Here is an 18,251-nt window from a genome sequence, read left to right as displayed (position 1 = left end):
AGTTGAGGTTTCTCAGGCAGTTGGGGGGTCAGAACCCCACTTAAATAGGTTGCATTGAAAAATATTGTTTGAAATAGGCATAGATTCCACTTTTCAAGAAAATCTGAGAATTTTGCTTGCCAAAAGGAGGAAATAAATGCCCTCTCTGAGGAACGAACTCAGGACCTTCAGATTATGAGACTGACGCGCTGCCTACTGCGCTAAGAAGGCTGCACACAAGCATCTCTAAACAAGACTATAGACCAGGAAGATAATCCAGGTGCGAGGCTTAAGGATTTTCCTGACTGAGAATTTATGCTGCAGTGTCAAGTGGGTTGACTTGGCAGACACTTACATTCAGGGTTTCCATGCATACAGTAAAACTTGGCATACAAGGGGATGTAGCTCAGTGGTAGAGCGCATGCTTTGCATGTATGAGGCCCCGGGTTCAATCCCCGGCATCTCCAGACTTTTGCCATGCTTATCTTGGATTTTGGCAGAAAACTAGGCTGGCTGTCAGTATTAAGGAAGAGATATGTCATGCAACTGGGATACGAACCCCACTTAAACTGTGAGACGTGTGCCTTGGAAAACCCCATGAAATGGGGCTATCTCATTTTTGATGCTTATAGAACCAAAGAATCTTACTTGTTTAAGCCATCAAAGTGATGATTAATCTTGGCAATCTTAATACATTTAGGATAGAAATCTGTGGCAGCCATCTTGGTCATTGGTAAGGGTTCTTCCTCTAAACCAGAGACTCTCTACAGTAGCTTCAAGAAAAACTGAATATGTTGCCTTTACTCTACTGATTTTTCCATTCTCTTTCCTTTCAAAAATGAACCCAAAATGCATGTTCTTGAAGCTGGGTGCGTGGTAATGACTCCCATAACTTTCTGTCATTTTTCTCACGGTTAAAGGCTTCCATCCATTTGCCACCAATGCTTCCTAAGGTCTTTGTATCAAAGTTCCTTTCCTTTCTGTAAAATTCATCATTGCGGCGCCCCTGCTTTTCACCAAGCCAAGACGGAACATCCACTTTGGTGTGAAATCCTCCTTTGAGGTGATAAGACGTAACTCACAGTGTGCTCTCAGAAGTGGTAGCTTTGAGAGGGAGCCGCGATTAATATTGATGATTTTCATCTGTCTGCTCCTTGTCCCCACCCCCCACAACCTTTCTTGAGCGAGAGGTAATTTCAGTGCTATGAGCTTCTGCTACCCCTCCTTCGATAGCTCAGTTGGTAGAGCGGAGGACTGTAGCATTAATTCGGGCATCCTTAGGTCGCTGGTTCAAATCCGGCTCGAAGGATTTTGTGGTTTCATTTCCATGTCTTTTGCTGTTAATCAACAATACCTTCCGTTGATTATGAAAAAGTCCCCGAGCTTCGATAAATACTGGAAAAGAAGCGTACTCTATCTGCTTTCAAAGGGAATTGATGACATAGTCATCGCTAGGGGAGGCGTGAAGAACAGTAATGGAAACCTGCTGATCAAAACTGCTACCAAAGCATTGCATTAGTACATGTATGCCCTTGGCAGACTTCCAATTGCATTGCACCACGGTAGCTGCTTGGCAGCCAATCACACTGTGACTTGCCTTCAATTTGAGTGTCCACCGATGGGCAAGAGGGCATAGCCAATGGAATCATCCCCCGAAAGGCTGAGCAAGCTGGAAAGTAGACCAACAGTTTACACATTTGGGGAAATCCTGAGAAGTTTTGCATTCCAAACTGAGCAAATAAAAGCCCTGCCGGAGAATCGAACCCTGATTGCACTAAGTATATGCTCCATGAAGACAGCCCTCACGTAAGGCGTGGGCAATTTCATCCCTGACACTTTACATTCTAGTCTCAAATCGAGACTTTGCAGTCCGTGGGCTCCAGAGTCTCCTTGCATCCAGCAAAACTTTAGAGGGCAGTGGAGGGGATGTAGCTCAGTGGTAGAGCGCATGCTTCGCATGTATGAGGCCCCGGGTTCAATCCCCGGCATCTCCAGGAGTCGCTGTTCTGTATCTCGGCTTTTTCCAGAAGGCTAGCCTGCCACCTTGTGGAAAGTTGAGGTTTCTCAGGCAGTTGGGGGATCAGAACCCCACTTAAATAGGTTGCATTGAAAAATATTGTTTGAAATAGGCATAGATTCCACTTTTCAAGAAAATCTGAGAATTTTGCTTGCCAAAAGGAGGAAATAAATGCCCTCTCTGAGGAACGAACTCAGGACCTTCAGATTATGAGACTGACGCGCTGCCTACTGCGCTAAGAAGGCTGCACACAAGCATCTCTAAACAAGACTATAGACCAGGAAGATAATCCAGGTGCGAGGCTTAAGGATTTTCCTGACTGAGAATTTATGCTGCAGTGTCAAGTGGGTTGACTTGGCAGACACTTACATTCAGGGTTTCCATGCATACAGTAAAACTTGGCATACAAGGGGATGTAGCTCAGTGGTAGAGCGCATGCTTTGCATGTATGAGGCCCCGGGTTCAATCCCCGGCATCTCCAGACTTTTGCCATGCTTATCTTGGATTTTGGCAGAAAACTAGGCTGGCTGTCAGTATTAAGGAAGAGATATGTCATGCAACTGGGATACGAACCCCACTTAAACTGTGAGACGTGTGCCTTGGAAAACCCCATGAAATGGGGCTATCTCATTTTTGATGCTTATAGAACCAAAGAATCTTACTTGTTTAAGCCATCAAAGTGATGATTAATCTTGGCAATCTTAATACATTTAGGATAGAAATCGGTGGCAGCCATCTTGGTCATTGGTAAGGGTTCTTCCTCTAAACCAGAGACTCTCTACAGTAGCTTCAAGAAAAACTGAATATGTTGCCTTTACTCTACTGATTTTTCCATTCTCTTTCCTTTCAAAAATGAACCCAAAATGCATGTTCTTGAAGCTGGGTGCGTGGTAATGACTCCCATAACTTTCTGTCATTTTTCTCACGGTTAAAGGCTTCCATCCATTTGCCACCAATGCTTCCTAAGGTCTTTGTATCAAAGTTCCTTTCCTTTCTGTAAAATTCATCATTGCGGCGCCCCTGCTTTTCACCAAGCCAAGACGGAACATCCACTTTGGTGTGAAATCCTCCTTTGAGGTGATAAGACGTAACTCACAGTGTGCTCTCAGAAGTGGTAGCTTTGAGAGGGAGCCGCGATTAATATTGATGATTTTCATCTGTCTGCTCCTGGTCCCCACCCCCCACAACCTTTCTTGAGCGAGAGGTAATTTCAGTGCTATGAGCTTCTGCTACCCCTCCTTCGATAGCTCAGTTGGTAGAGCGGAGGACTGTAGCATTAATTCGGGCATCCTTAGGTCGCTGGTTCAAATCCGGCTCGAAGGATTTTGTGGTTTCATTTCCATGTCTTTTGCTGTTAATCAACAATACCTTCCGTTGATTATGAAAAAGTCCCCGAGCTTCGATAAATACTGGAAAAGAAGCGTACTCTATCTGCTTTCAAAGGGAATTGATGACATAGTCATCGCTAGGGGAGGCGTGAAGAACAGTAATGGAAACCTGCTGATCAAAACTGCTACCAAAGCATTGCATTAGTACATGTATGCCCTTGGCAGACTTCCAATTGCATTGCACCACGGTAGCTGCTTGGCAGCCAATCACACTGTGACTTGCCTTCAATTTGAGTGTCCACCGATGGGCAAGAGGGCATAGCCAATGGAATCATCCCCCGAAAGGCTGAGCAAGCTGGAAAGTAGACCAACAGTTTACACATTTGGGGAAATCCTGAGAAGTTTTGCATTCCAAACTGAGCAAATAAAAGCCCTGCCGGAGAATCGAACCCTGATTGCACTAAGTATATGCTCCATGAAGACAGCCCTCACGTAAGGCGTGGGCAATTTCATCCCTGACACTTTACATTCTAGTCTCAAATCGAGACTTTGCAGTCCGTGGGCTCCAGAGTCTCCTTGCATCCAGCAAAACTTTAGAGGGCAGTGGAGGGGATGTAGCTCAGTGGTAGAGCGCATGCTTCGCATGTATGAGGCCCCGGGTTCAATCCCCGGCATCTCCAGGAGTCGCTGTTCTGTATCTCGGCTTTTTCCAGAAGGCTAGCCTGCCACCTTGTGGAAAGTTGAGGTTTCTCAGGCAGTTGGGGGGTCAGAACCCCACTTAAATAGGTTGCATTGAAAAATATTGTTTGAAATAGGCATAGATTCCACTTTTCAAGAAAATCTGAGAATTTTGCTTGCCAAAAGGAGGAAATAAATGCCCTCTCTGAGGAACGAACTCAGGACCTTCAGATTATGAGACTGACGCGCTGCCTACTGCGCTAAGAAGGCTGCACACAAGCATCTCTAAACAAGACTATAGACCAGGAAGATAATCCAGGTGCGAGGCTTAAGGATTTTCCTGACTGAGAATTTATGCTGCAGTGTCAAGTGGGTTGACTTGGCAGACACTTACATTCAGGGTTTCCATGCATACAGTAAAACTTGGCATACAAGGGGATGTAGCTCAGTGGTAGAGCGCATGCTTTGCATGTATGAGGCCCCGGGTTCAATCCCCGGCATCTCCAGACTTTTGCCATGCTTATCTTGGATTTTGGCAGAAAACTAGGCTGGCTGTCAGTATTAAGGAAGAGATATGTCATGCAACTGGGATACGAACCCCACTTAAACTGTGAGACGTGTGCCTTGGAAAACCCCATGAAATGGGGCTATCTCATTTTTGATGCTTATAGAACCAAAGAATCTTACTTGTTTAAGCCATGAAAGTGATGATTAATCTTGGCAATCTTAATACATTTAGGATAGAAATCTGTGGCAGCCATCTTGGTCATTGGTAAGGGTTCTTCCTCTAAACCAGAGACTCTCTACAGTAGCTTCAAGAAAAACTGAATATGTTGCCTTTACTCTACTGATTTTTCCATTCTCTTTCCTTTCAAAAATGAACCCAAAATGCATGTTCTTGAAGCTGGGTGCGTGGTAATGACTCCCATAACTTTCTGTCATTTTTCTCACGGTTAAAGGCTTCCATCCATTTGCCACCAATGCTTCCTAAGGTCTTTGTATCAAAGTTCCTTTCCTTTCTGTAAAATTCATCATTGCGGCGCCCCTGCTTTTCACCAAGCCAAGACGGAACATCCACTTTGGTGTGAAATCCTCCTTTGAGGTGATAAGACGTAACTCACAGTGTGCTCTCAGAAGTGGTAGCTTTGAGAGGGAGCCGCGATTAATATTGATGATTTTCATCTGTCTGCTCCTGGTCCCCACCCCCCACAACCTTTCTTGAGCGAGAGGTAATTTCAGTGCTATGAGCTTCTGCTACCCCTCCTTCGATAGCTCAGTTGGTAGAGCGGAGGACTGTAGCATTAATTCGGGCATCCTTAGGTCGCTGGTTCAAATCCGGCTCGAAGGATTTTGTGGTTTCATTTCCATGTCTTTTGCTGTTAATCAACAATACCTTCCGTTGATTATGAAAAAGTCCCCGAGCTTCGATAAATACTGGAAAAGAAGCGTACTCTATCTGCTTTCAAAGGGAATTGATGACATAGTCATCGCTAGGGGAGGCGTGAAGAACAGTAATGGAAACCTGCTGATCAAAACTGCTACCAAAGCATTGCATTAGTACATGTATGCCCTTGGCAGACTTCCAATTGCATTGCACCACGGTAGCTGCTTGGCAGCCAATCACACTGTGACTTGCCTTCAATTTGAGTGTCCACCGATGGGCAAGAGGGCATAGCCAATGGAATCATCCCCCGAAAGGCTGAGCAAGCTGGAAAGTAGACCAACAGTTTACACATTTGGGGAAATCCTGAGAAGTTTTGCATTCCAAACTGAGCAAATAAAAGCCCTGCCGGAGAATCGAACCCTGATTGCACTAAGTATATGCTCCATGAAGACAGCCCTCACGTAAGGCGTGGGCAATTTCATCCCTGACACTTTACATTCTAGTCTCAAATCGAGACTTTGCAGTCCGTGGGCTCCAGAGTCTCCTTGCATCCAGCAAAACTTTAGAGGGCAGTGGAGGGGATGTAGCTCAGTGGTAGAGCGCATGCTTCGCATGTATGAGGCCCCGGGTTCAATCCCCGGCATCTCCAGGAGTCGCTGTTCTGTATCTCGGCTTTTTCCAGAAGGCTAGCCTGCCACCTTGTGGAAAGTTGAGGTTTCTCAGGCAGTTGGGGGGTCAGAACCCCACTTAAATAGGTTGCATTGAAAAATATTGTTTGAAATAGGCATAGATTCCACTTTTCAAGAAAATCTGAGAATTTTGCTTGCCAAAAGGAGGAAATGAATGCCCTCTCTGAGGAACGAACTCAGGACCTTCAGATTATGAGACTGACGCGCTGCCTACTGCGCTAAGAAGGCTGCACACAAGCATCTCTAAACAAGACTATAGACCAGGAAGATAATCCAGGTGCGAGGCTTAAGGATTTTCCTGACTGAGAATGTATGCTGCAGTGTCAAGTGGGTTGACTTGGCAGACACTTACATTCAGGGTTTCCATGCATACAGTAAAACTTGGCATACAAGGGGATGTAGCTCAGTGGTAGAGCGCATGCTTTGCATGTATGAGGCCCCGGGTTCAATCCCCGGCATCTCCAGACTTTTGCCATGCTTATCTTGGATTTTGGCAGAAAACTAGGCTGGCTGTCAGTATTAAGGAAGAGATATGTCATGCAACTGGGATACGAACCCCACTTAAACTGTGAGACGTGTGCCTTGGAAAACCCCATGAAATGGGGCTATCTCATTTTTGATGCTTATAGAACCAAAGAATCTTACTTGTTTAAGCCATGAAAGTGATGATTAATCTTGGCAATCTTAATACATTTAGGATAGAAATCTGTGGCAGCCATCTTGGTCATTGGTAAGGGTTCTTCCTCTAAACCAGAGACTCTCTACAGTAGCTTCAAGAAAAACTGAATATGTTGCCTTTACTCTACTGATTTTTCCATTCTCTTTCCTTTCAAAAATGAACCCAAAATGCATGTTCTTGAAGCTGGGTGCGTGGTAATGACTCCCATAACTTTCTGTCATTTTTCTCACGGTTAAAGGCTTCCATCCATTTGCCACCAATGCTTCCTAAGGTCTTTGTATCAAAGTTCCTTTCCTTTCTGTAAAATTCATCATTGCGGCGCCCCTGCTTTTCACCAAGCCAAGACGGAACATCCACTTTGGTGTGAAATCCTCCTTTGAGGTGATAAGACGTAACTCACAGTGTGCTCTCAGAAGTGGTAGCTTTGAGAGGGAGCCGCGATTAATATTGATGATTTTCATCTGTCTGCTCCTGGTCCCCACCCCCCACAACCTTTCTTGAGCGAGAGGTAATTTCAGTGCTATGAGCTTCTGCTACCCCTCCTTCGATAGCTCAGTTGGTAGAGCGGAGGACTGTAGCATTAATTCGGGCATCCTTAGGTCGCTGGTTCAAATCCGGCTCGAAGGATTTTGTGGTTTCATTTCCATGTCTTTTGCTGTTAATCAACAATACCTTCCGTTGATTATGAAAAAGTCCCCGAGCTTCGATAAATACTGGAAAAGAAGCGTACTCTATCTGCTTTCAAAGGGAATTGATGACATAGTCATCGCTAGGGGAGGCGTGAAGAACAGTAATGGAAACCTGCTGATCAAAACTGCTACCAAAGCATTGCATTAGTACATGTATGCCCTTGGCAGACTTCCAATTGCATTGCACCACGGTAGCTGCTTGGCAGCCAATCACACTGTGACTTGCCTTCAATTTGAGTGTCCACCGATGGGCAAGAGGGCATAGCCAATGGAATCATCCCCCGAAAGGCTGAGCAAGCTGGAAAGTAGACCAACAGTTTACACATTTGGGGAAATCCTGAGAAGTTTTGCATTCCAAACTGAGCAAATAAAAGCCCTGCCGGAGAATCGAACCCTGATTGCACTAAGTATATGCTCCATGAAGACAGCCCTCACGTAAGGCGTGGGCAATTTCATCCCTGACACTTTACATTCTAGTCTCAAATCGAGACTTTGCAGTCCGTGGGCTCCAGAGTCTCCTTGCATCCAGCAAAACTTTAGAGGGCAGTGGAGGGGATGTAGCTCAGTGGTAGAGCGCATGCTTCGCATGTATGAGGCCCCGGGTTCAATCCCCGGCATCTCCAGGAGTCGCTGTTCTGTATCTCGGCTTTTTCCAGAAGGCTAGCCTGCCACCTTGTGGAAAGTTGAGGTTTCTCAGGCAGTTGGGGGGTCAGAACCCCACTTAAATAGGTTGCATTGAAAAATATTGTTTGAAATAGGCATAGATTCCACTTTTCAAGAAAATCTGAGAATTTTGCTTGCCAAAAGGAGGAAATAAATGCCCTCTCTGAGGAACGAACTCAGGACCTTCAGATTATGAGACTGACGCGCTGCCTACTGCGCTAAGAAGGCTGCACACAAGCATCTCTAAACAAGACTATAGACCAGGAAGATAATCCAGGTGCGAGGCTTAAGGATTTTCCTGACTGAGAATTTATGCTGCAGTGTCAAGTGGGTTGACTTGGCAGACACTTACATTCAGGGTTTCCATGCATACAGTAAAACTTGGCATACAAGGGGATGTAGCTCAGTGGTAGAGCGCATGCTTTGCATGTATGAGGCCCCGGGTTCAATCCCCGGCATCTCCAGACTTTTGCCATGCTTATCTTGGATTTTGGCAGAAAACTAGGCTGGCTGTCAGTATTAAGGAAGAGATATGTCATGCAACTGGGATACGAACCCCACTTAAACTGTGAGACGTGTGCCTTGGAAAACCCCATGAAATGGGGCTATCTCATTTTTGATGCTTATAGAACCAAAGAATCTTACTTGTTTAAGCCATGAAAGTGATGATTAATCTTGGCAATCTTAATACATTTAGGATAGAAATCTGTGGCAGCCATCTTGGTCATTGGTAAGGGTTCTTCCTCTAAACCAGAGACTCTCTACAGTAGCTTCAAGAAAAACTGAATATGTTGCCTTTACTCTACTGATTTTTCCATTCTCTTTCCTTTCAAAAATGAACCCAAAATGCATGTTCTTGAAGCTGGGTGCGTGGTAATGACTCCCATAACTTTCTGTCATTTTTCTCACGGTTAAAGGCTTCCATCCATTTGCCACCAATGCTTCCTAAGGTCTTTGTATCAAAGTTCCTTTCCTTTCTGTAAAATTCATCATTGCGGCGCCCCTGCTTTTCACCAAGCCAAGACGGAACATCCACTTTGGTGTGAAATCCTCCTTTGAGGTGATAAGACGTAACTCACAGTGTGCTCTCAGAAGTGGTAGCTTTGAGAGGGAGCCGCGATTAATATTGATGATTTTCATCTGTCTGCTCCTGGTCCCCACCCCCCACAACCTTTCTTGAGCGAGAGGTAATTTCAGTGCTATGAGCTTCTGCTACCCCTCCTTCGATAGCTCAGTTGGTAGAGCGGAGGACTGTAGCATTAATTCGGGCATCCTTAGGTCGCTGGTTCAAATCCGGCTCGAAGGATTTTGTGGTTTCATTTCCATGTCTTTTGCTGTTAATCAACAATACCTTCCGTTGATTATGAAAAAGTCCCCGAGCTTCGATAAATACTGGAAAAGAAGCGTACTCTATCTGCTTTCAAAGGGAATTGATGACATAGTCATCGCTAGGGGAGGCGTGAAGAACAGTAATGGAAACCTGCTGATCAAAACTGCTACCAAAGCATTGCATTAGTACATGTATGCCCTTGGCAGACTTCCAATTGCATTGCACCACGGTAGCTGCTTGGCAGCCAATCACACTGTGACTTGCCTTCAATTTGAGTGTCCACCGATGGGCAAGAGGGCATAGCCAATGGAATCATCCCCCGAAAGGCTGAGCAAGCTGGAAAGTAGACCAACAGTTTACACATTTGGGGAAATCCTGAGAAGTTTTGCATTCCAAACTGAGCAAATAAAAGCCCTGCCGGAGAATCGAACCCTGATTGCACTAAGTATATGCTCCATGAAGACAGCCCTCACGTAAGGCGTGGGCAATTTCATCCCTGACACTTTACATTCTAGTCTCAAATCGAGACTTTGCAGTCCGTGGGCTCCAGAGTCTCCTTGCATCCAGCAAAACTTTAGAGGGCAGTGGAGGGGATGTAGCTCAGTGGTAGAGCGCATGCTTCGCATGTATGAGGCCCCGGGTTCAATCCCTGGCATCTCCAGGAGTCGCTGTTCTGTATCTCGGCTTTTTCCAGAAGGCTAGCCTGCCACCTTGTGGAAAGTTGAGGTTTCTCAGGCAGTTGGGGGGTCAGAACCCCACTTAAATAGGTTGCATTGAAAAATATTGTTTGAAATAGGCATAGATTCCACTTTTCAAGAAAATCTGAGAATTTTGCTTGCCAAAAGGAGGAAATGAATGCCCTCTCTGAGGAACGAACTCAGGACCTTCAGATTATGAGACTGACGCGCTGCCTACTGCGCTAAGAAGGCTGCACACAAGCATCTCTAAACAAGACTATAGACCAGGAAGATAATCCAGGTGCGAGGCTTAAGGATTTTCCTGACTGAGAATTTATGCTGCAGTGTCAAGTGGGTTGACTTGGCAGACACTTACATTCAGGGTTTCCATGCATACAGTAAAACTTGGCATACAAGGGGATGTAGCTCAGTGGTAGAGCGCATGCTTTGCATGTATGAGGCCCCGGGTTCAATCCCCGGCATCTCCAGACTTTTGCCATGCTTATCTTGGATTTTGGCAGAAAACTAGGCTGGCTGTCAGTATTAAGGAAGAGATATGTCATGCAACTGGGATACGAACCCCACTTAAACTGTGAGACGTGTGCCTTGGAAAACCCCATGAAATGGGGCTATCTCATTTTTGATGCTTATAGAACCAAAGAATCTTACTTGTTTAAGCCATGAAAGTGATGATTAATCTTGGCAATCTTAATACATTTAGGATAGAAATCTGTGGCAGCCATCTTGGTCATTGGTAAGGGTTCTTCCTCTAAACCAGAGACTCTCTACAGTAGCTTCAAGAAAAACTGAATATGTTGCCTTTACTCTACTGATTTTTCCATTCTCTTTCCTTTCAAAAATGAACCCAAAATGCATGTTCTTGAAGCTGGGTGCGTGGTAATGACTCCCATAACTTTCTGTCATTTTTCTCACGGTTAAAGGCTTCCATCCATTTGCCACCAATGCTTCCTAAGGTCTTTGTATCAAAGTTCCTTTCCTTTCTGTAAAATTCATCATTGCGGCGCCCCTGCTTTTCACCAAGCCAAGACGGAACATCCACTTTGGTGTGAAATCCTCCTTTGAGGTGATAAGACGTAACTCACAGTGTGCTCTCAGAAGTGGTAGCTTTGAGAGGGAGCCGCGATTAATATTGATGATTTTCATCTGTCTGCTCCTGGTCCCCACCCCCCACAACCTTTCTTGAGCGAGAGGTAATTTCAGTGCTATGAGCTTCTGCTACCCCTCCTTCGATAGCTCAGTTGGTAGAGCGGAGGACTGTAGCATTAATTCGGGCATCCTTAGGTCGCTGGTTCAAATCCGGCTCGAAGGATTTTGTGGTTTCATTTCCATGTCTTTTGCTGTTAATCAACAATACCTTCCGTTGATTATGAAAAAGTCCCCGAGCTTCGATAAATACTGGAAAAGAAGCGTACTCTATCTGCTTTCAAAGGGAATTGATGACATAGTCATCGCTAGGGGAGGCGTGAAGAACAGTAATGGAAACCTGCTGATCAAAACTGCTACCAAAGCATTGCATTAGTACATGTATGCCCTTGGCAGACTTCCAATTGCATTGCACCACGGTAGCTGCTTGGCAGCCAATCACACTGTGACTTGCCTTCAATTTGAGTGTCCACCGATGGGCAAGAGGGCATAGCCAATGGAATCATCCCCCGAAAGGCTGAGCAAGCTGGAAAGTAGACCAACAGTTTACACATTTGGGGAAATCCTGAGAAGTTTTGCATTCCAAACTGAGCAAATAAAAGCCCTGCCGGAGAATCGAACCCTGATTGCACTAAGTATATGCTCCATGAAGACAGCCCTCACGTAAGGCGTGGGCAATTTCATCCCTGACACTTTACATTCTAGTCTCAAATCGAGACTTTGCAGTCCGTGGGCTCCAGAGTCTCCTTGCATCCAGCAAAACTTTAGAGGGCAGTGGAGGGGATGTAGCTCAGTGGTAGAGCGCATGCTTCGCATGTATGAGGCCCCGGGTTCAATCCCCGGCATCTCCAGGAGTCGCTGTTCTGTATCTCGGCTTTTTCCAGAAGGCTAGCCTGCCACCTTGTGGAAAGTTGAGGTTTCTCAGGCAGTTGGGGGGTCAGAACCCCACTTAAATAGGTTGCATTGAAAAATATTGTTTGAAATAGGCATAGATTCCACTTTTCAAGAAAATCTGAGAATTTTGCTTGCCAAAAGGAGGAAATGAATGCCCTCTCTGAGGAACGAACTCAGGACCTTCAGATTATGAGACTGACGCGCTGCCTACTGCGCTAAGAAGGCTGCACACAAGCATCTCTAAACAAGACTATAGACCAGGAAGATAATCCAGGTGCGAGGCTTAAGGATTTTCCTGACTGAGAATTTATGCTGCAGTGTCAAGTGGGTTGACTTGGCAGACACTTACATTCAGGGTTTCCATGCATACAGTAAAACTTGGCATACAAGGGGATGTAGCTCAGTGGTAGAGCGCATGCTTTGCATGTATGAGGCCCCGGGTTCAATCCCCGGCATCTCCAGACTTTTGCCATGCTTATCTTGGATTTTGGCAGAAAACTAGGCTGGCTGTCAGTATTAAGGAAGAGATATGTCATGCAACTGGGATACGAACCCCACTTAAACTGTGAGACGTGTGCCTTGGAAAACCCCATGAAATGGGGCTATCTCATTTTTGATGCTTATAGAACCAAAGAATCTTACTTGTTTAAGCCATCAAAGTGATGATTAATCTTGGCAATCTTAATACATTTAGGATAGAAATCTGTGGCAGCCATCTTGGTCATTGGTAAGGGTTCTTCCTCTAAACCAGAGACTCTCTACAGTAGCTTCAAGAAAAACTGAATATGTTGCCTTTACTCTACTGATTTTTCCATTCTCTTTCCTTTCAAAAATGAACCCAAAATGCATGTTCTTGAAGCTGGGTGCGTGGTAATGACTCCCATAACTTTCTGTCATTTTTCTCACGGTTAAAGGCTTCCATCCATTTGCCACCAATGCTTCCTAAGGTCTTTGTATCAAAGTTCCTTTCCTTTCTGTAAAATTCATCATTGCGGCGCCCCTGCTTTTCACCAAGCCAAGACGGAACATCCACTTTGGTGTGAAATCCTCCTTTGAGGTGATAAGACGTAACTCACAGTGTGCTCTCAGAAGTGGTAGCTTTGAGAGGGAGCCGCGATTAATATTGATGATTTTCATCTGTCTGCTCCTGGTCCCCACCCCCCACAACCTTTCTTGAGCGAGAGGTAGTTTCAGTGCTATGAGCTTCTGCTACCCCTCCTTCGATAGCTCAGTTGGTAGAGCGGAGGACTGTAGCATTAATTCGGGCATCCTTAGGTCGCTGGTTCAAATCCGGCTCGAAGGATTTTGTGGTTTCCTTTCCATGTCTTTTGCTGTTAATCAACAATACCTTCCGTTGATTATGAAAAAGTCCCCGAGCTTCGATAAATACTGGAAAAGAAGCGTACTCTATCTGCTTTCAAAGGGAATTGATGACATAGTCATCGCTAGGGGAGGCGTGAAGAACAGTAATGGAAACCTGCTGATCAAAACTGCTACCAAAGCATTGCATTAGTACATGTATGCCCTTGGCAGACTTCCAATTGCATTGCACCACGGTAGCTGCTTGGCAGCCAATCACACTGTGACTTGCCTTCAATTTGAGTGTCCACCGATGGGCAAGAGGGCATAGCCAATGGAATCATCCCCCGAAAGGCTGAGCAAGCTGGAAAGTAGACCAACAGTTTACACATTTGGGGAAATCCTGAGAAGTTTTGCATTCCAAACTGAGCAAATAAAAGCCCTGCCGGAGAATCGAACCCTGATTGCACTAAGTATATGCTCCATGAAGACAGCCCTCACGTAAGGCGTGGGCAATTTCATCCCTGACACTTTACATTCTAGTCTCAAATCGAGACTTTGCAGTCCGTGGGCTCCAGAGTCTCCTTGCATCCAGCAAAACTTTAGAGGGCAGTGGAGGGGATGTAGCTCAGTGGTAGAGCGCATGCTTCGCATGTATGAGGCCCCGGGTTCAATCCCCGGCATCTCCAGGAGTCGCTGTTCTGTATCTCGGCTTTTTCCAGAAGGCTAGCCTGCCACCTTGTGGAAAGTTGAGGTTTCTCAGGCAGTTGGGGGGTCAGAACCCCACTTAAATAGGTTGCATTGAAAAATATTGTTTGAAATAGGCATAGATTCCACTGTTCAAGAAAATCTGAGAATTTTGCTTGCCAAAAGGAGGAAATAAATGCCCTCTCTGAGGAACGAACTCAGGACCTTCAGATTATGAGACTGACGCGCTGCCTACTGCGCTAAGAAGGCTGCACACAAGCATCTCTAAACAAGACTATAGACCAGGAAGATAATCCAGGTGCGAGGCTTAAGGATTTTCCTGACTGAGACTTTATGCTGCAGTGTCAAGTGGGTTGACTTGGCAGACACTTACATTCAGGGTTTCCATGCATACAGTAAAACTTGGCATACAAGGGGATGTAGCTCAGTGGTAGAGCGCATGCTTTGCATGTATGAGGCCCCGGGTTCAATCCCCGGCATCTCCAGACTTTTGCCATGCTTATCTTGGATTTTGGCAGAAAACTAGGCTGGCTGTCAGTATTAAGGAAGAGATATGTCATGCAACTGGGATACGAACCCCACTTAAACTGTGAGACGTGTGCCTTGGAAAACCCCATGAAATGGGGCTATCTCATTTTTGATGCTTATAGAACCAAAGAATCTTACTTGTTTAAGCCATGAAAGTGATGATTAATCTTGGCAATCTTAATACATTTAGGATAGAAATCTGTGGCAGCCATCTTGGTCATTGGTAAGGGTTCTTCCTCTAAACCAGAGACTCTCTACAGTAGCTTCAAGAAAAACTGAATATGTTGCCTTTACTCTACTGATTTTTCCATTCTCTTTCCTTTCAAAAATGAACCCAAAATGCATGTTCTTGAAGCTGGGTGCGTGGTAATGACTCCCATAACTTTCTGTCATTTTTCTCACGGTTAAAGGCTTCCATCCATTTGCCACCAATGCTTCCTAAGGTCTTTGTATCAAAGTTCCTTTCCTTTCTGTAAAATTCATCATTGCGGCGCCCCTGCTTTTCACCAAGCCAAGACGGAACATCCACTTTGGTGTGAAATCCTCCTTTGAGGTGATAAGACGTAACTCACAGTGTGCTCTCAGAAGTGGTAGCTTTGAGAGGGAGCCGCAATTAATATTGATGATTTTCATCTGTCTGCTCCTGGTCCCCACCCCCCACAACCTTTCTTGAGCGAGAGGTAATTTCAGTGCTATGAGCTTCTGCTACCCCTCCTTCGATAGCTCAGTTGGTAGAGCGGAGGACTGTAGCATTAATTCGGGCATCCTTAGGTCGCTGGTTCAAATCCGGCTCGAAGGATTTTGTGGTTTCATTTCCATGTCTTTTGCTGTTAATCAACAATACCTTCCGTTGATTATGAAAAAGTCCCCGAGCTTCGATAAATACTGGAAAAGAAGCGTACTCTATCTGCTTTCAAAGGGAATTGATGACATAGTCATCGCTAGGGGAGGCGTGAAGAACAGTAATGGAAACCTGCTGATCAAAACTGCTACCAAAGCATTGCATTAGTACATGTATGCCCTTGGCAGACTTCCAATTGCATTGCACCACGGTAGCTGCTTGGCAGCCAATCACACTGTGACTTGCCTTCAATTTGAGTGTCCACCGATGGGCAAGAGGGCATAGCCAATGGAATCATCCCCCGAAAGGCTGAGCAAGCTGGAAAGTAGACCAACAGTTTACACATTTGGGGAAATCCTGAGAAGTTTTGCATTCCAAACTGAGCAAATAAAAGCCCTGCCGGAGAATCGAACCCTGATTGCACTAAGTATATGCTCCATGAAGACAGCCCTCACGTAAGGCGTGGGCAATTTCATCCCTGACACTTTACATTCTAGTCTCAAATCGAGACTTTGCAGTCCGTGGGCTCCAGAGTCTCCTTGCATCCAGCAAAACTTTAGAGGGCAGTGGAGGGGATGTAGCTCAGTGGTAGAGCGCATGCTTCGCATGTATGAGGCCCCGGGTTCAATCCCTGGCATCTCCAGGAGTCGCTGTTCTGTATCTCGGCTTTTTCCAGAAGGCTAGCCTGCCACCTTGTGGAAAGTTGAGGTTTCTCAGGCAGTTGGGGGGTCAGAACCCCACTTAAATAGGTTGCATTGAAAAATATTGTTTGAAATAGGCATAGATTCCACTTTTCAAGAAAATCTGAGAATTTTGCTTGCCAAAAGGAGGAAATGAATGCCCTCTCTGAGGAACGAACTCAGGACCTTCAGATTATGAGACTGACGCGCTGCCTACTGCGCTAAGAAGGCTGCACACAAGCATCTCTAAACAAGACTATAGACCAGGAAGATAATCCAGGTGCGAGGCTTAAGGATTTTCCTGACTGAGAATTTATGCTGCAGTGTCAAGTGGGTTGACTTGGCAGACACTTACATTCAGGGTTTCCATGCATACAGTAAAACTTGGCATACAAGGGGATGTAGCTCAGTGGTAGAGCGCATGCTTTGCATGTATGAGGCCCCGGGTTCAATCCCCGGCATCTCCAGACTTTTGCCATGCTTATCTTGGATTTTGGCAGAAAACTAGGCTGGCTGTCAGTATTAAGGAAGAGATATGTCATGCAACTGGGATACGAACCCCACTTAAACTGTGAGACGTGTGCCTTGGAAAACCCCATGAAATGGGGCTATCTCATTTTTGATGCTTATAGAACCAAAGAATCTTACTTGTTTAAGCCATGAAAGTGATGATTAATCTTGGCAATCTTAATACATTTAGGATAGAAATCTGTGGCAGCCATCTTGGTCATTGGTAAGGGTTCTTCCTCTAAACCAGAGACTCTCTACAGTAGCTTCAAGAAAAACTGAATATGTTGCCTTTACTCTACTGATTTTTCCATTCTCTTTCCTTTCAAAAATGAACCCAAAATGCATGTTCTTGAAGCTGGGTGCGTGGTAATGACTCCCATAACTTTCTGTCATTTTTCTCACGGTTAAAGGCTTCCATCCATTTGCCACCAATGCTTCCTAAGGTCTTTGTATCAAAGTTCCTTTCCTTTCTGTAAAATTCATCATTGCGGCGCCCCTGCTTTTCACCAAGCCAAGACGGAACATCCACTTTGGTGTGAAATCCTCCTTTGAGGTGATAAGACGTAACTCACAGTGTGCTCTCAGAAGTGGTAGCTTTGAGAGGGAGCCGCGATTAATATTGATGATTTTCATCTGTCTGCTCCTGGTCCCCACCCCCCACAACCTTTCTTGAGCGAGAGGTAATTTCAGTGCTATGAGCTTCTGCTACCCCTCCTTCGATAGCTCAGTTGGTAGAGCGGAGGACTGTAGCATTAATTCGGGCATCCTTAGGTCGCTGGTTCAAATCCGGCTCGAAGGATTTTGTGGTTTCATTTCCATGTCTTTTGCTGTTAATCAACAATACCTTCCGTTGATTATGAAAAAGTCCCCGAGCTTCGATAAATACTGGAAAAGAAGCGTACTCTATCTGCTTTCAAAGGGAATTGATGACATAGTCATCGCTAGGGGAGGCGTGAAGAACAGTAATGGAAACCTGCTGATCAAAACTGCTACCAAAGCATTGCATTAGTACATGTATGCCCTTGGCAGACTTCCAATTGCATTGCACCACGGTAGCTGCTTGGCAGCCAATCACACTGTGACTTGCCTTCAATTTGAGTGTCCACCGATGGGCAAGAGGGCATAGCCAATGGAATCATCCCCCGAAAGGCTGAGCAAGCTGGAAAGTAGACCAACAGTTTACACATTTGGGGAAATCCTGAGAAGTTTTGCATTCCAAACTGAGCAAATAAAAGCCCTGCCGGAGAATCGAACCCTGATTGCACTAAGTATATGCTCCATGAAGACAGCCCTCACGTAAGGCGTGGGCAATTTCATCCCTGACACTTTACATTCTAGTCTCAAATCGAGACTTTGCAGTCCGTGGGCTCCAGAGTCTCCTTGCATCCAGCAAAACTTTAGAGGGCAGTGGAGGGGATGTAGCTCAGTGGTAGAGCGCATGCTTCGCATGTATGAGGCCCCGGGTTCAATCCCCGGCATCTCCAGGAGTCGCTGTTCTGTATCTCGGCTTTTTC

The 18,251-nt window shown here is 45.5% G+C and overlaps 36 non-coding genes across 36 annotated transcripts; 27 read left to right on the top strand and 9 right to left on the bottom strand.

The window, feature by feature from the left end:
• Positions 1-137: 137 nt before the first annotated feature.
• TRNAM-CAU (transfer RNA methionine (anticodon CAU)) lies at positions 138-210 on the bottom strand. The gene has a single exon. It is a non-coding gene; the product is annotated as a tRNA-Met (tRNA).
• Positions 211-374: 164 nt separating this feature from the next.
• TRNAA-UGC (transfer RNA alanine (anticodon UGC)) lies at positions 375-446 on the top strand. Its single transcript has one exon. It is a non-coding gene; the product is annotated as a tRNA-Ala (tRNA).
• A 756-nt stretch (positions 447-1,202) lies between these two features.
• Positions 1,203-1,288, top strand: TRNAY-GUA (transfer RNA tyrosine (anticodon GUA)). Its single transcript is given in 2 exon segments — positions 1,203-1,239; positions 1,253-1,288. It is a non-coding gene; the product is annotated as a tRNA-Tyr (tRNA).
• Positions 1,289-1,901: 613 nt separating this feature from the next.
• On the top strand, positions 1,902-1,973 carry TRNAA-CGC (transfer RNA alanine (anticodon CGC)). Its single transcript has one exon. It is a non-coding gene; the product is annotated as a tRNA-Ala (tRNA).
• Positions 1,974-2,168: 195 nt separating this feature from the next.
• TRNAM-CAU (transfer RNA methionine (anticodon CAU)) lies at positions 2,169-2,241 on the bottom strand. Its single transcript has one exon. It is a non-coding gene; the product is annotated as a tRNA-Met (tRNA).
• Positions 2,242-2,405: 164 nt separating this feature from the next.
• Positions 2,406-2,477, top strand: TRNAA-UGC (transfer RNA alanine (anticodon UGC)). The gene has a single exon. It is a non-coding gene; the product is annotated as a tRNA-Ala (tRNA).
• Positions 2,478-3,233: 756 nt separating this feature from the next.
• On the top strand, positions 3,234-3,319 carry TRNAY-GUA (transfer RNA tyrosine (anticodon GUA)). Its single transcript is given in 2 exon segments — positions 3,234-3,270; positions 3,284-3,319. It is a non-coding gene; the product is annotated as a tRNA-Tyr (tRNA).
• A 613-nt stretch (positions 3,320-3,932) lies between these two features.
• Positions 3,933-4,004, top strand: TRNAA-CGC (transfer RNA alanine (anticodon CGC)). Its single transcript has one exon. It is a non-coding gene; the product is annotated as a tRNA-Ala (tRNA).
• A 195-nt stretch (positions 4,005-4,199) lies between these two features.
• TRNAM-CAU (transfer RNA methionine (anticodon CAU)) lies at positions 4,200-4,272 on the bottom strand. The gene has a single exon. It is a non-coding gene; the product is annotated as a tRNA-Met (tRNA).
• Positions 4,273-4,436: 164 nt separating this feature from the next.
• On the top strand, positions 4,437-4,508 carry TRNAA-UGC (transfer RNA alanine (anticodon UGC)). The gene has a single exon. It is a non-coding gene; the product is annotated as a tRNA-Ala (tRNA).
• A 756-nt stretch (positions 4,509-5,264) lies between these two features.
• On the top strand, positions 5,265-5,350 carry TRNAY-GUA (transfer RNA tyrosine (anticodon GUA)). Its single transcript is given in 2 exon segments — positions 5,265-5,301; positions 5,315-5,350. It is a non-coding gene; the product is annotated as a tRNA-Tyr (tRNA).
• Positions 5,351-5,963: 613 nt separating this feature from the next.
• Positions 5,964-6,035, top strand: TRNAA-CGC (transfer RNA alanine (anticodon CGC)). The gene has a single exon. It is a non-coding gene; the product is annotated as a tRNA-Ala (tRNA).
• Positions 6,036-6,230: 195 nt separating this feature from the next.
• On the bottom strand, positions 6,231-6,303 carry TRNAM-CAU (transfer RNA methionine (anticodon CAU)). Its single transcript has one exon. It is a non-coding gene; the product is annotated as a tRNA-Met (tRNA).
• Positions 6,304-6,467: 164 nt separating this feature from the next.
• TRNAA-UGC (transfer RNA alanine (anticodon UGC)) lies at positions 6,468-6,539 on the top strand. The gene has a single exon. It is a non-coding gene; the product is annotated as a tRNA-Ala (tRNA).
• Positions 6,540-7,295: 756 nt separating this feature from the next.
• Positions 7,296-7,381, top strand: TRNAY-GUA (transfer RNA tyrosine (anticodon GUA)). Its single transcript is given in 2 exon segments — positions 7,296-7,332; positions 7,346-7,381. It is a non-coding gene; the product is annotated as a tRNA-Tyr (tRNA).
• A 613-nt stretch (positions 7,382-7,994) lies between these two features.
• TRNAA-CGC (transfer RNA alanine (anticodon CGC)) lies at positions 7,995-8,066 on the top strand. Its single transcript has one exon. It is a non-coding gene; the product is annotated as a tRNA-Ala (tRNA).
• Positions 8,067-8,261: 195 nt separating this feature from the next.
• On the bottom strand, positions 8,262-8,334 carry TRNAM-CAU (transfer RNA methionine (anticodon CAU)). Its single transcript has one exon. It is a non-coding gene; the product is annotated as a tRNA-Met (tRNA).
• A 164-nt stretch (positions 8,335-8,498) lies between these two features.
• On the top strand, positions 8,499-8,570 carry TRNAA-UGC (transfer RNA alanine (anticodon UGC)). The gene has a single exon. It is a non-coding gene; the product is annotated as a tRNA-Ala (tRNA).
• Positions 8,571-9,326: 756 nt separating this feature from the next.
• Positions 9,327-9,412, top strand: TRNAY-GUA (transfer RNA tyrosine (anticodon GUA)). Its single transcript is given in 2 exon segments — positions 9,327-9,363; positions 9,377-9,412. It is a non-coding gene; the product is annotated as a tRNA-Tyr (tRNA).
• Positions 9,413-10,025: 613 nt separating this feature from the next.
• On the top strand, positions 10,026-10,097 carry TRNAA-CGC (transfer RNA alanine (anticodon CGC)). Its single transcript has one exon. It is a non-coding gene; the product is annotated as a tRNA-Ala (tRNA).
• A 195-nt stretch (positions 10,098-10,292) lies between these two features.
• Positions 10,293-10,365, bottom strand: TRNAM-CAU (transfer RNA methionine (anticodon CAU)). Its single transcript has one exon. It is a non-coding gene; the product is annotated as a tRNA-Met (tRNA).
• A 164-nt stretch (positions 10,366-10,529) lies between these two features.
• TRNAA-UGC (transfer RNA alanine (anticodon UGC)) lies at positions 10,530-10,601 on the top strand. Its single transcript has one exon. It is a non-coding gene; the product is annotated as a tRNA-Ala (tRNA).
• Positions 10,602-11,357: 756 nt separating this feature from the next.
• On the top strand, positions 11,358-11,443 carry TRNAY-GUA (transfer RNA tyrosine (anticodon GUA)). Its single transcript is given in 2 exon segments — positions 11,358-11,394; positions 11,408-11,443. It is a non-coding gene; the product is annotated as a tRNA-Tyr (tRNA).
• A 613-nt stretch (positions 11,444-12,056) lies between these two features.
• On the top strand, positions 12,057-12,128 carry TRNAA-CGC (transfer RNA alanine (anticodon CGC)). The gene has a single exon. It is a non-coding gene; the product is annotated as a tRNA-Ala (tRNA).
• A 195-nt stretch (positions 12,129-12,323) lies between these two features.
• Positions 12,324-12,396, bottom strand: TRNAM-CAU (transfer RNA methionine (anticodon CAU)). The gene has a single exon. It is a non-coding gene; the product is annotated as a tRNA-Met (tRNA).
• Positions 12,397-12,560: 164 nt separating this feature from the next.
• TRNAA-UGC (transfer RNA alanine (anticodon UGC)) lies at positions 12,561-12,632 on the top strand. The gene has a single exon. It is a non-coding gene; the product is annotated as a tRNA-Ala (tRNA).
• Positions 12,633-13,388: 756 nt separating this feature from the next.
• On the top strand, positions 13,389-13,474 carry TRNAY-GUA (transfer RNA tyrosine (anticodon GUA)). Its single transcript is given in 2 exon segments — positions 13,389-13,425; positions 13,439-13,474. It is a non-coding gene; the product is annotated as a tRNA-Tyr (tRNA).
• A 613-nt stretch (positions 13,475-14,087) lies between these two features.
• On the top strand, positions 14,088-14,159 carry TRNAA-CGC (transfer RNA alanine (anticodon CGC)). The gene has a single exon. It is a non-coding gene; the product is annotated as a tRNA-Ala (tRNA).
• Positions 14,160-14,354: 195 nt separating this feature from the next.
• TRNAM-CAU (transfer RNA methionine (anticodon CAU)) lies at positions 14,355-14,427 on the bottom strand. Its single transcript has one exon. It is a non-coding gene; the product is annotated as a tRNA-Met (tRNA).
• A 164-nt stretch (positions 14,428-14,591) lies between these two features.
• Positions 14,592-14,663, top strand: TRNAA-UGC (transfer RNA alanine (anticodon UGC)). Its single transcript has one exon. It is a non-coding gene; the product is annotated as a tRNA-Ala (tRNA).
• A 756-nt stretch (positions 14,664-15,419) lies between these two features.
• Positions 15,420-15,505, top strand: TRNAY-GUA (transfer RNA tyrosine (anticodon GUA)). Its single transcript is given in 2 exon segments — positions 15,420-15,456; positions 15,470-15,505. It is a non-coding gene; the product is annotated as a tRNA-Tyr (tRNA).
• A 613-nt stretch (positions 15,506-16,118) lies between these two features.
• TRNAA-CGC (transfer RNA alanine (anticodon CGC)) lies at positions 16,119-16,190 on the top strand. Its single transcript has one exon. It is a non-coding gene; the product is annotated as a tRNA-Ala (tRNA).
• Positions 16,191-16,385: 195 nt separating this feature from the next.
• On the bottom strand, positions 16,386-16,458 carry TRNAM-CAU (transfer RNA methionine (anticodon CAU)). Its single transcript has one exon. It is a non-coding gene; the product is annotated as a tRNA-Met (tRNA).
• Positions 16,459-16,622: 164 nt separating this feature from the next.
• On the top strand, positions 16,623-16,694 carry TRNAA-UGC (transfer RNA alanine (anticodon UGC)). The gene has a single exon. It is a non-coding gene; the product is annotated as a tRNA-Ala (tRNA).
• Positions 16,695-17,450: 756 nt separating this feature from the next.
• TRNAY-GUA (transfer RNA tyrosine (anticodon GUA)) lies at positions 17,451-17,536 on the top strand. The gene is given in 2 exon segments: positions 17,451-17,487; positions 17,501-17,536. It is a non-coding gene; the product is annotated as a tRNA-Tyr (tRNA).
• A 613-nt stretch (positions 17,537-18,149) lies between these two features.
• Positions 18,150-18,221, top strand: TRNAA-CGC (transfer RNA alanine (anticodon CGC)). Its single transcript has one exon. It is a non-coding gene; the product is annotated as a tRNA-Ala (tRNA).
• The last annotated feature ends 30 nt before the right edge of the window (positions 18,222-18,251 follow it).

The sequence above is a fragment of the Lissotriton helveticus genome, chromosome 1_2 (assembly GCF_964261635.1).
Source record: "Lissotriton helveticus chromosome 1_2, aLisHel1.1, whole genome shotgun sequence".
Lineage (NCBI taxonomy): Eukaryota > Metazoa > Chordata > Amphibia > Caudata > Salamandridae > Lissotriton > Lissotriton helveticus.
This window is presented reverse-complemented; position numbering and strand designations above follow the sequence as displayed.